This window comes from Arachis stenosperma, chromosome 9 (genome assembly GCF_014773155.1).
Source record: "Arachis stenosperma cultivar V10309 chromosome 9, arast.V10309.gnm1.PFL2, whole genome shotgun sequence".
NCBI lineage: Eukaryota > Viridiplantae > Streptophyta > Magnoliopsida > Fabales > Fabaceae > Arachis > Arachis stenosperma.
The window spans coordinates 104855976-104869617 of record NC_080385.1 but is presented as its reverse complement, the minus strand read 5'-3'; the positions used below and the strand labels follow the sequence as shown (position 1 = coordinate 104869617).

The window sequence follows — 13642 nt, the reverse complement described above, 5'->3', positions numbered from 1 at the left end:
GCCGTTGCCGGGGATTGTTAGAGTTTGAACAACTGACGGTTCATCTTGTTGCTCAGATTAGGTAATTTTCTTTTCAAAAAGTTTTCAAAAATCTTTCAAAATTTTTTTTTCTCTTTTTTTTTTCTAAAGATTATTTTCGAATAAAAAAAACCAAAAAATTTAATAAAATCATAAAAATCAAAAATATTTTTGTGTTTCTTGTTTGAGTCTAGTGTCAATTTTTAAGTTTGGTGTCAAATGCATGTTTTAAAAACTTTTGCATTTTTCGAAAATTCATGCATGTGTTCTTCATGATCTTCAAGTTGTTCTTGACAAGTCTTCTTGTTTGATCTTCATATTTTCTTGTTTTGTGTCTTTTGTTGTTTATCATATGCATTTTTGCATTCATAGTGTCTAAGCATTGAAAATTTCTAAGTTCGGTGTCTTGCATGTTTTTCTTTTCTTGAAAATCTCTCAAAAATAAGTCTTGATGTTCATCTTGATCTTCATAATGTTCTTGGTGTTCATCTTGACATTCATAGTGTTCTTGCATGAATCATGTGTTTTGATTCATAATTTTCATGTTGTGAGTCATTTTTGTGTTTTTCTCTCTCATCATTAAAAATTCAAAAAAAAAATATCTTTTCCTTATTTTTCTCATAAATTTCGAAATTTTGGGTTGACTTAGTCAAAAAATTTTTTAAAAATAAGTTGTTTCTTATTAGTCAAGTCAAGATTTCAATTTTAAAAATCTTATCTTTTCAAAATCTTTTTCAAAAATCAATTCTTTTTCATTTTTCTTTTATATTTTCAATTTTTTTTTAAATTGATTTGAAAAATCTTTTTCTTATCTTTATTTCAAATTTTCGAAAAGTTTACTAACAATTAATGTGATTGATTCAAAAATTTGAAGTTTGTTACTTTCTTGTTAAGAAAGGTTCAATCTTTAAATGCTATAATCATATCTTTTAGTTTCTTGTTAGTCAAGTAATCAAATTTTAATTTTAAAAATCATATCTTTTCAAAATATCTTTTTTTCAAATTATATCTTTTTCAAAATCAATTTCAAAATCTTTTCTAACTTTTATCTTTTCAAAATTGATTTTTAAAACTTTTTCAACTAACTAATTGACTTTTTGTTTGTTTCTTATCTTTTTCAAAACCACCTAACTACTTTTCTCTCTCTAATTTTCGAAAATTTCTCACCCTTTTTCAAAATTCTTTTTAATTAACTAATTGTTTTAAATTTAAATTTAAATTTTATTTCTTCTCTTAATTTTTGAAAATCACTAACCTTTTTTCAAAAACAATTTTCGAATTTCTTTCCTCTCTCATCTCTTTCTATTATTTATTCATTTACTAACACTTCTCTTCATCTTAAAATTCGAACCCTCTATTCCCTTCTGTGTTCGAATTTTCCCTTCTTCTTCTATTCTTTTCTTTTTCTACTCACATAAAGGAATCTCTATATTGTGACATAGAGGATTCCTCTTCTTTCTTTGTTTTCTTCTCTTTCATATGAGCAGGAACAAAGAAAAAGGCATTCTTGTTGAAGCTAATCCTGAACCTGAAAGGACCTTGAAGAGGAAGCTAAGAGCAGCTAAAGCACAGTACTCTGAAGAGGACCGAATTGAAATTTTCGAATAGGAAAAGGAGATGGTAGCCGAAAATAATAACAACAATAATGCAAGAAAGATGCTTGTTAACTTTACTGCACCAAATTCCAAATTACATGGAAGAATCATCTCAATCCCTACCATTGGAATAAACAATTTTGAGCTAAAGCCTCAATTAGTTTCTCTAATGCAACAAAATTGCAAGTTTTATGGACTTCCATCAAAAGATCCTTTTCAGTTCTTAACTGAATTCTTGAAGATCTGTGATACTGTTAAGACCAATGGGGTTGATCCCGAGGTCTACAGGCTTATGCTTTTCCCTTTTGCTGTAAGAGACAGAGCTAGAGTATGGTTGGACTCTCAACCTAAAGATAGCTTGAACTCTTGGGATAAGCTGGTCACGGCCTTCTTGGCCAAGTTTTTTCCTCCTCAAAAGCTGAGTAAGATTAGAGTGTATGTTCAAACTTTCAGACAGAAAGAAGGTGAATCCCTCTATGAAGCTTGGGAGAGATACAAGCAACTGACCAAAAAGTGTCCTTCTGACATGCTTTCAGAATGGACCATCCTGGATATATTCTATGACGGTCTGTCTGAATTCTCTAAGATGTCATTGGACCACTCTGCAGGTGGATCTATTCACCTAAAGAAAACACCTGCAGAAGCTCAGGAACTCATTGACATGGTTGCAAATAACCAATTCATGTACACCTCTGAGAGGAATCATGTGAGTAATGGGATGCCTCAGAAGAGGGGAGTTCTTGAAATTGATACTCTGAATGCCATATTGGCTCAGAACAAAATATTGACTTAGCAAGTCAACATGATTTCTCAGAGTCTGAATGGATGACAAAATGCATCCAACATTACTAAAGAGGCATCTTCTGAAGAAGAAGCTTATGATCCTGAGAACCCTAGAATGGCAGAGGTGAATTACATGGGTGAACCCTATGGAAACACCTATAATTCCTCATGGAGAAATCATCCAAATTTCTCATGGAAGGATCAACAAAAGCCTCAACAAGGCTTTAATAATGGTGGAAGAAAAAAGGTTTAGCAATAGCAAGCCTTTTCCATCATATTCTCAGCAACAGATAGAGAATTCTGAGCAGAGCCCCTCTAGCTTAGCAAACATAATCTCTGATCTATCTAAGGCCACTTTAAGTTTCATGAGTGAAACAAGGTCCTCCATTAGAAATTTGGAGGCACAAGTGGGTCAGCTGAGTAAGAAAATCACTGAAACTCCTCCTAGTACTCTCCCAAGCAATACAGAAGAGAATCCAAAAAGAGAGTGCAAGGCCATTGACATAATCACAATGGCCGAATCCAAAGAGGAAGAGAAGGATGTGAATCCCAGTGAGAAAGACCTCCTGGGATGTCCTCTGAACAAAAAGGAGTTCCAAACTGAGGAACCTAAGGAATCTGAAGCTCACCTAGAGACTATAGAGATTCCATTGAACCTCCTTTTACCATTCATGAGCTCTGAGAACTATTCTTCCTCTGAAGAGGATGAAGATGTAACTGAAGAGCAAGTTGCTCAATATCTAGGAGCTATCATGAAGCTGAATGCCAAGTTTTTTGGTAATGAGACTTGGAATGGTGAACCTCTCTTACTCATTAGTGAACTAGATACATGGGTTCAGCAAACTCTACCTCAAAAGAAACAAGATCCTGGTAAATTCTTGATATCCTGTACCATAGGCACCATGACCTTTGAGAAGGCTTTGTGTGACCTGGGGTCAGGTATAAATCTTATGCCACTCTCTGTAATGGAAAAACTAGGAATCTTTAAGGTACAAGCTGTAAGAATCTCATTAGAGATGGCAGACAAGTCAATAAAACAAGCTTATGGATTGGTAGAGGACGTGTTAGTAAAGGTTAAAGGCCTTTACATCCCTACTGATTTCATAATCTTAGACACTGGGAAGGATGAGAATGAATCCATCATTCTTGGAAGACCCTTTTTAGCCACAGCAGGAGCTGTGATTGATGTTGATAGAAGTGAACTAGTCCTTCAATTGAATAGGGACTACCTTATGTTTAAAGCTCAAAGTTATCCTTCTATAAATATGGAGAGGAAGCATGAAAAGCTTTTCTCAATATAGAGTCAAACAAAGCCCCCACAATCAAACTCTAAGTTTGGTGTTGGGAGGCCACAACCAAACTCTAAGTTTGGTGTTGAACCCCCACATTCAAACTCTAAGTTTGGTGTTAGGAGGTTGATGAGCGGATAATTTGTACGCTTTTTGGCATTGTTTTTAGTATGTTTTTAGTATGTTTTAGTTAGTTTTTAGTATATTTTTATTAGTTTTTAGTTAAAATTCAATTTTTTGGACTTTACTATGAGTTTGTGTGTTTTTCTGTGATTTCAGGTATTTTCTGGCTGAAATTAAGGGACCTGAGCAAAAATCTGATTAAGAGACTGAAAAGGATTGCAGATGCTGTTGGATTCTGACCTCCCTGCACTCGAAGTGGATTTTCTGGAGCTACAGAAGCCCAATTGGCGCGCTCTCCAACAATGTATAATAGTCCATACTTTGCCCGAGATTTGATGGCCCAAACTGGCGTTCCAAATCAGCTCAAAACTGCCCGGCGTTAAACGCCGGAACTGGCACAAGAATGGGAGTTAAACGCCCAAACTGGCACAAAAGCTGGCGTTTAACTCCAAGAAAAGTCTCTACACATGAAAGCTTCAATGCTCAGCCCAAGCACACACCAAGTGGGCCCGGAAGTGGATTTTTATGTCATTTACTCATTTTTGTAAACCCTAAGCTACTAGTTCTCTACAAATAGAACCTTTTACTATTGTATTTTAAAAATCTTTTGATCATTTTCGATCTTAGGATCATCTTTGGACGCCTAGTTCTTAGATCATTGGGAGGCTGGCCATTCGGCCATGCCTAGACCTTGTTCTTATGTATTTTCAACGGTGGAGTTTTTACACACCATAGATTAAGGTGTGGAGCTCTGCTGTACCTCGAGTATTAATGCAATTACTATTGTTCTTCTATTCAATTCAGCTTGTTCTTGTTCTAAGATATCACTTGTTCCTCAACTTGATGAATGTGATGATCCCTAACACTCATCATCATTCTCACCTATGAACATGTGCCTGACAACCACCTCCGTTTTACCTTAGATTGAGTGGATATCTCTTGGATTCCTTAACCAGAATCTTCGTGGTATAAGCTAGAATTGATGGCGGCATTCAAGAGAATCCGGAAGGTCTAAACCTTGTCTGTGGTATTCTGAGTAGGATTCAATGATTGAATGACTGTGACGATCTTCAAACTCCTGAAGGCTGGGCGTTAGTGACAGACGCAAAAGAATCAATGGATTCTATTCTAACCTGATTGAGAACCGACAGATGATTAGCCGTGCCGTGACAGGGTGCGTTGAACATTTTCACTGAGAGGACGGGATTGTAGCCACTGACAATGGTGATGCCCAACATACAGCTTGCCATGGAAAGGAGTAAGAAGGATTGGATGAAGACAGTAGGAAAGCAGAGAGACGGAAGGGACAAAGCATCTCCATACGCTTATCTGAAATTCTCACCAATGAATTACATAAGTATCTCTATCTTTATCTTATGATTTATTCATATATCATCCATAAGCAATTGAATCTGCCTGACTAAGATTTACAAGGTGACCATAGCTTGCTTCATACCAACAATCTCCGTGGGATCGACCCTTACTCGCGTAAGGTTTATTACTTAGACGACCCAGTGCACTTGCTGGTTAGTTGTGCGAAGTTGTGAAATTATGTTTAGACCATGGTATTGAGCACCAAGTATTTGGAGCCATTACCGGGGACTGTTTGAGTTGTGAAAAGAATGAATCACAATTTCGTGCACCAAGTTTTTGGCGCCGTTGCCGGGGATTGTTATGAGTTTGGACAACTGACGGTTCATCTTGTTGCTTAGATTAGGTATTTTTCAGAATTCTTAAGAATGAATTCTAGTGTTTCAAGGTGATGTTCTTATCATCACCAAAGCTGATTGATTCTCATCAATTTAGCTCTTGAATGCAATGTCCTGCTGAAGCTTGGCTAGCCATGTCTAATTTCTTTAGACTGAAGCTTTAGACTAACATTGCATGATTCCTGGAACTCTCATTAAGAATTTTGATATCTTTATTTTCTTTTCCACTTAATTTTCGAAAAATCCAAAAAAAAGTACAAAATCATAAAAACCAAAAATATTTTATGTTTCTTGTTGAGTCTAGTGTCTCATGTTATGTTTGGTGTCAATTACATGTTTCTGTTCTTCTTGCATTCATTCATGTGTCTTAAGTGATCTTCAAGATGTTCTTGATGATTTCCTTGCTCTGATCTTTAAATTCTCTTGTCTTGAGTGTTTTGTTGTTTCTCATGTGCATTCTCAATTTGTTAGTGTCAATAGTATACAAACTTCTAAGTTTGGTGTCTTGCATGCATTGTTATTTGATTTTAGTTGCATTTTGATTATTCCTCATTATTAAAAATCCAAAAATATTTTTAATTTGTGTCTTTTCAAGTCAATAATACAGAGAATTGAAGATTCAGAACATACAGCAGAAGAATTACACAGAAAAAGCTGGGCGCTCAAAACGCCCAGTGAGGAAGGCAAACTGGCGTTTAAACGCCAGCCAGGGTGCCTGGATGGGCGTTTAACGCCCAAAAGGGTAGTGCTTTGGGCGTTAAACGCCAGAATGTATACCATTCTGGGCGTTTAACGCCAGGATGGCACAAGAAGGAAGATTCTGTTTTCAATTCAATTTTTTTTCAAGTTTTCAAAATCTTTTCAAAATCAAATCTTTTTCAAATCAAATCTTTTCAATCAAATCTTTTTCAAAATCAATTTCTTTCCATTTTCAAAAATACTTGCTATCAATTAATGATTTGATTCAACATTTCAAGTATGTTGCCTTTTCTGTTGAGAAAGGTTTAATGTCTAAATCATATCTTTCTTGTTAGACAGGTTATTAATTTTAAAATCAAATCTTTTTAAATTGTTTTTAAAATCATATCTTCTCAATCACATCTTTTTAAAACTATATCTTTTCAATTATATCTCTTTAATCACATATTTTTCAAAATAGTTTTAAATCATATCTTTTTGATTTCTAATTTCAAAATCTTTTTCAAAACTCACTTGATTTCTTTTCCACTCTTGGTTTTTGAAAATCGATTAGTGTTTTTCAAAATGTTTTTAAAATCTTTTTAATTTATTTTCGAAAATTTCTTCCCTTCTTCTCAAATCCTTCTATTTATGGACTAACACTACTCCTCAATGCACAATTCGAACTCCATCTTTCATTGATAAGTTCGAATTTTCTACCTCCTCCTTCTAATTTTCTTTTCCTCTGACACCTCAAGGAATCTCTATACTGTGACATAGAGGATTCCACATTTTCTTGTTCTTTTCTCTTTCATATGAGCAGGAGCAAAGACTAAAGCATTCTTGTTGAGGCTGACCCTGAACCTGAAAGGACCTTGAAGCGAAAGCTAAGAAAAGCTAAGGCACAACTCTCTGTAGAGGACCTAACAGAAATCTTCAAAGAAGAAGAACCCATGGCAGCCAAAAACAACAACAATGCCAACAATGCAAGGAAGGTGCTGGGTGACTTTACTGCACCTACTCCCAACTTCTATGGGAGAAGCATCTCTATCCCTGCCATTGGAGCAAACAACTTTGAGCTTAAGCCTCAATTAGTTTCTCTAATGCAACAGAATTGCAAGTTCCATGGACTTCCATTGGAAGATCCTCATCAGTTTTTAGCTGAATTCTTGCAAATCTGTGACACTGTCAAGACTAATGGGGTTGACCCTGAGGTCTACAGACTTATGCTATTCCCTTTTCCTGTAAGAGACAGAGCTAGGATATGGTTGGATTCACAACCTAAAGAAAGCCTGAACTCTTGGGAAAAGCTAGTCAATGCCTTTTTGGCAAAGTTCTTTCCACCTCAAAAATTGAGTAAGCTTAGAGTGGAAATCCAAACCTTCAGACAAAAGGAAGGAGAATCCCTCTATGAAGCTTGGGAAAGATACAAACAATTGATCAGAAAGTGCCCCCTGACATGCTTTCTGAATTGAGCATCATAGGTATTTTCTATGATGGTCTGTCTGAACTGTCCAAGATGTCATTAGATAGCTCTGCTGGAGGATCTCTTCATCTGAAGAAGACGCCTACAAAAGCTCAAGAACTAATTGAAATGGTTGCAAATAACCAATTCATGTACACTTCTGAAAGGAATCCTGTGAACAATGGGACGAATCAGAAGAAAGGAGTTCTTGAGATTGACACTCTGAATGCCATATTGGCTCAGAACAAAATATTGACTCAGCAAGTCAATTTGATTTCTCAAAGTCTATCTGGAATGCAAGCTGCACCAGGCAGTACTAAGGATGCTTCATCTGAAGAAGAAGCTTATGATCCTGAGAACCCTTCAATGGAAGAGGTGAATTACATGGGAGAACCCTATGGAAACACCTATAATTCTTCATGGAGAAATCATCCAAATCTCTCATGGAAGGATCAACAGAGACCTCAACAAGGTTTCAACAACAATAATGGTGGAAGAAACAGGTTTAGCAATGGCAAGCCTTTTCCATCAACTTCTCAGCAACAGACAGAGAATTCTAAGCAGAACCACTCTAACTTAGCAACCATGGTCTCTGATCTAATCAAAACCACTCAAAGTTTCATAACTGAAACAAGGTCCTCCATTAGGAATTTGGAGGCACAAGTGGGACAGCTGAGCAAGAAAATTACTGAACTCCCTCCTAGTACTCTTCCAAGCAATACAGAAGAGAATCCAAAAGGAGACTGCAAGGCCATTAACATGATCCATATGGCCGAACTAGGAGAGGTGGAAGAGGCAGTGAACGCCACTGAGGAAGACCTCAATGGACGTCCACTGGCCTCCAATGAGTTCCCTAATGAGGAACCATGGGAATCTGAGGCTCACACTGAGACCATAGAGATTCCATTAGATTTACTTCTGCCATTCATGAGCTCTGCTGAGTATTCTTCCTCTGAAGAGGATGAATATGTCACTGAAGAGCAAGTTGCTAAATACCTTGGAGCAATCATGAAGCTAAATGACAAGTTATTTGGTAATGAGACTTGGGAGGAAAAACCCCCTTTGCTCACCAAAGAACTGGATGACTTGACTAGGCAGAAATTACCTCAAAAGAGACAAGATCCTGGGAAGTTCTCAATACCTTGTACCATAGGCACCATGACCTTTGATGAGCGGATAATTTATACGCTTTTTGGCATTGTTTTTAGGTAGTTTTTAGTAAGTTCAAGCTACTTTTAAGGATGTTTTCATTAGTTTTTATGTTAAATTCACATTTCTGGACTTTACTATGAGTTTGTGTGTCTTTCTGTGATTTCAGGTAATTTCTGGCTGAAATTGAGGGACTTGAGCAAAACTCTGAAAAAGGCTGACAAAAGGACTGCTGATGCTGTTGGAATCTGACCTCCCTGCACTCGAATGGATTTTCTGGAGCTACAGAACTCCAAATGGCGCGCTCTCAATGGCGTTGGAAAGTAGACATCCAGAGCTTTCCAGCAATATATAATAGTCCATACTTTATTCGGAAATTGACGACGTAACTTGGCGTTGAACGCCAAGTACATGCTGCTGTCTGGAGTTAAACGCAAGAAACACGTCATGATCCGGAGTTGAACGCCCAAAACACGTCATAACTTGGAGTTCAACTCCAAGAGAAGCCTCAGCTCGTGGATAGATCAAGCTCAGCCCAAGCATACACCAAGTGGGCCCTGGAAGTGGATTTATGCATCAATTACTTACTCATGTAAACCCTAGTAGCTAGTCTAGAGTATATAGGACATTTAACTAATGTATTAGACATCTTTTTGATCACTTTAGATCTAAAGAACATCTGGGGGCGCATAGTTCTCAGATCATGGGGGCTGCCCATTCGGCCATGCCTGAACCTTTCACTTATGTATTTTCAACAGTGGAGTTTCTGCACACCATAGATTAAGGGTGTGGAGCTCTGCTGTACCTCAAGTTTCAAAACAATTATTATTACTTTCTATTCAATTCTCTTTTATTCTTATTCCAAGATATACGTTACACTTAACTTTGATGAATGTGATGATCCGTGACACTCATCATCATTCTCACCTATGAACGCGCGTGACTGACAACCACTTCCATTCTACTCTAGGCCGGGCGCATATCTCTTAGATTCCCCAACAGAATCTTCGTGGTATAAGCTAGATAGATGGCGGCATTCATGGGGATCCAGAAAGTCTAACCTTGTCTGTGGTATTCTGAGTAGGATTCCGGTATTGAATGACTGTGACGAGCTTCAAACTCCTGAAGGCTGGGCGTTAGTGACAGACGCAAAAGAATCAATGGATTCTATTCCAACCTGATTGAGAACCGACAGATGATTAGCCGTGCTGTGACAGAGCATTTGGACCATTTTCACTGAGAGGATGGGATGTAGCTATCAACAAGGGTGATGCCTCCAGACGATTAGCCGTGCAGTGACAGCGCATAGGACCATTTTCCCGAGAGGATTAAAAGTAGCCATTGATGATGGTGATGCCCTACATACAGCTTGCCATGGAAAGGAGTAAGAAGGATTGGATGAATGTAATAAGAAAGTAGATATTCAAGAGGAGCACAGCATCTCCATACGCCTATCTGAAATTTCCACTATTGATTTACATAAGTATTTCTATCCCTTTTTATTTTCTGTTTATTATTTATTTTAGAAAATCCATAATCAATTGGTTTAATCTGCCTAACTGAGATTTACAAGGTGACCATGGCTTGCTTCATACCAACAATCTCCGTGGGATCGACCCTTACTCACATAAGGTATTACTTGGATGACCTAGTGCACTTGTTGGTTAGCTGTGCGAAGTTGTGAAACATTATATAGAAACCATGGTATTGGCATCCTATTTTTGGCGCCATTGCCAAGGAATCAAAAGCAATGAATTTTGCAAAATGGAATAACAAAAGAATCACAATTTCGTGCACCAAGTTTTTGGCGCCGTTGCCAGGGATTGTTCGAGTATGGACAACTGACGGTTCATCTTGTTGCTCAGATTAGGTAATTTTCTTTTCAAAAACTTTTTCAAAATTTTTCTTTTATTTCTCGTTTTTCCAAACTATATTTTCGAAAAAAAATTAATAAAAATACAAAAAATTTAGAAAATCATAAAAATCAAAATATTTGTGTTTCTTGTTGATTCTTGAGTCAATTTTTAAGTTTGGTGTCAATTGCATGCTTTAAAAATTTTTTTTCTTGCAATTTTCGAAAAATTCATGCATTCATGGTGTTCTTCATGATCTTCAAGTTGTTCTTGACAAGTCTCCTTGTTTGATCTTGATGTTTTCTTGTTTTGTGTTTGTTGTTTTTCATATGCATTTTTGTTTGTTAGAGTCCATGCATTAAGATTTCTAAGTTTGGTGTCTTGCATGTTTTCTTTGCATCAAAAATTTTTCAAAATTATGTTCTTGTTCATCATGATCTTCAAGTGTCTTGGTGTTCATCTTGACATTCATAGTGTTCTTGCATGCATCTTGTGTTTTGATCCAAAATTTTCATGTTTTGGGTCATATTTGTGTTTGTCTCTCTCATAATTAAAAATTCAAAAATAAAAAAAATATCTTTTCCTTTTTTTTTCTCATAATTTTCAAAAATTTGAATTGACTTAGTCAAAAATTTTCAAAATTAGTTGTTTCTTACAAGTCAAGTCAAATTTTCAATTTTAAAAATCTTATCTTTTCAAAATCTTTTTCAAAAATCTTATCTTTTCCATTTTTTTCCTTATTTTCGAAAATTTAAAAAATTATTTTTTCAAAATCTTTTTCTTATCTTTATATCATATTTTCAAAAATATGCTAGCAATTAATGTGATTGATTCAAAAATTTGAAGTTTGTTACTTTCTTGTTAAGAAATGTTCAATCTTTAAATTCTAGAATCTTATCTTGTAGTTTCTTGTTAGTTATGTCATTTTAAAAATTAAATCTTTTCAAAATATCTTTTTCTTAAAATTTTATCTTATCTTTTATCTTATCCCTCTCAAAATTTTCTTTTCAAAATTTGATTTCAAAATATCTTATAACTTCTTATCTTCTTATCTTTTCAAATTTGATTTTAAAATCTTTTTCAATCATAACTAACTTGTGTTTGCCTTATCTTTTTCAAACCACCTAACTACTTTTCCCTCTCTAATTTTCGAAAATATCTCACCCCTTTTTCAAAAATTCTTTTTAATTAACTAATTGTTTTATGTTTTAATTTTAATTACATCTAATCTCTAATTTTCGAAAATCACTAACCCCTTTTTAAAATTATTTTCGAATTCTCTTCCTTTTCTCTTCTTCTATTTAATTATTTAATTACTAACACTTCTCTTCACCTCTCTTCATCTAAAAATCCGAATTCTTCTTCACTCTTCCCCCCTCTCTTTTTCTACTAACACAAAGGAATCTCTATACTGTGACATAGAGGATTCCTCTTCTTTTCTTGTTTTCTTCTCTTTCATATGAGCAGGAACAAGGAAAAAGGCACTCTTGTTGAAGTTGATCCTGAACCTAAAAGGACTCTGAAAAGGAAACTAAGAGAAACTAAATTACAACAATCCAGAAACAACCTTTCAGAAAATTTCGAACAAGAGAAGGAGATGGCAGCCGAAAATAATAATAATGCAAGGAGAATGCTTGGTGACTTCACAAAGCCAACGTCCAAATTTGATGGAAGAAGCATCTCCATTCCTGCCATTGGAGCCAACAACTTTGAGCTGAAACCTCAGCTAGTTGCCTTAATGCAACAAAACTGCAAGTTTTATGGACTTCCATCTGAAGATCCTTATCAGTTTTTAACTGAGTTCTTGCAGATATGTGAGACTGTAAAGACGAATGGAGTTGATCCTGAAGTCTACAGACTCATGCTTTTCCCTTTTGCTGTAAGAGACAGAGCTAGAATATGGTTGGATTCACAACCCAAGCATAGCCTGGACTCTTGGGATAAGCTGGTCACAGCCTTCTTGGATAAATTCTTTCCTCCTCAAAAGCTGAGCAAGCTGAGAGTGGATGTTCAAACCTTCAAACAAAAAGATGGTGAATCCCTCTATGAAGCTTGGGAAAGATACAAGCAGCTGACCAAAAGATGTCCATGACATGTTTTCAGAATGGACCATATTAGATATATTCTATTATGGTCTATCTGAATTTCGAAAATGTCATTGGGACCATTCTGTAGGTGGATCTATTCACCTGAAGAAAACGCCTGAAGAGGCTCAGAACTCATTGACATGGTTGCCAACAACCAATTTATGTAAACTTCTGAGAGGAATTCCGTGAATAATGGGATACCTCAGAAGAAAGGAGTTCTTGAAATTGATACTCTGAATGCCATATTGGCTCAGAACAAAGTGTTGACTCAACAGGTCAACATGATCTCTCAAAATCTGAATGGATGGCAACATGCATCAACAGTACTAAAGAGGCAGCTTCTGAAGAAGCCTATGATCCTGAGAACCCTGCCATGGCAGAGGTTAATTACATGGTGAACCTTATGGAAACCTAAACTCATCATGGAGAAATCATCCAAATTTCTCATGGAAGGATCAACAAAAGCCTCAACAAGGCTTTAACAATGGTGGATGCAATAGGCTGAGCAATAGCAAGCCATATCCATCATCTTCTCAGCAACAGACAGAGAATTCTGAACAAAACACTTCTAATTTAGCCAATTAGTCTCTGATCTGTCAAAGGCCACTTTCAGTTCATGAATGAAACAAGATCCTCCATCAGAAATCTGGAGGCACAAGTGGGCCAGCTGAGTAAGAAAGTTATTGAAACTCCTCCCAGTATTCTCCCAAGCAATACAGAAGAGAATCCAAAAGGAGAGTGCAAGGCCATGATATAATCAATATGGCCGAATGCACAAGGGAGGAGGAGGACGAAAATCCTAGTGAGGAAGACCTCCTGGGACATCCTCAAGCAAGAAGGAGTTTCCTATTAAGGATCCAAAGGAATCTGAGGCTCATATAGAGACCATAGAG

The 13642-nt window shown here is 36.3% G+C and overlaps 3 non-coding genes across 3 annotated transcripts; all 3 read right to left on the bottom strand.

The window, feature by feature from the left end:
* Nucleotides 1-2037: 2037 nt before the first annotated feature.
* On the bottom strand, nucleotides 2038-2144 carry LOC130952647 (small nucleolar RNA R71). The gene has a single exon (XR_009074824.1). It is a non-coding gene; the product is annotated as a small nucleolar RNA R71 (small nucleolar RNA).
* Nucleotides 2145-7553: 5409 nt separating this feature from the next.
* On the bottom strand, nucleotides 7554-7656 carry LOC130952114 (small nucleolar RNA R71). Its single transcript, XR_009074294.1, has one exon. It is a non-coding gene; the product is annotated as a small nucleolar RNA R71 (small nucleolar RNA).
* Nucleotides 7657-12655: 4999 nt separating this feature from the next.
* On the bottom strand, nucleotides 12656-12762 carry LOC130952253 (small nucleolar RNA R71). Its single transcript, XR_009074434.1, has one exon. It is a non-coding gene; the product is annotated as a small nucleolar RNA R71 (small nucleolar RNA).
* Nucleotides 12763-13642: the final 880 nt, after the last annotated feature.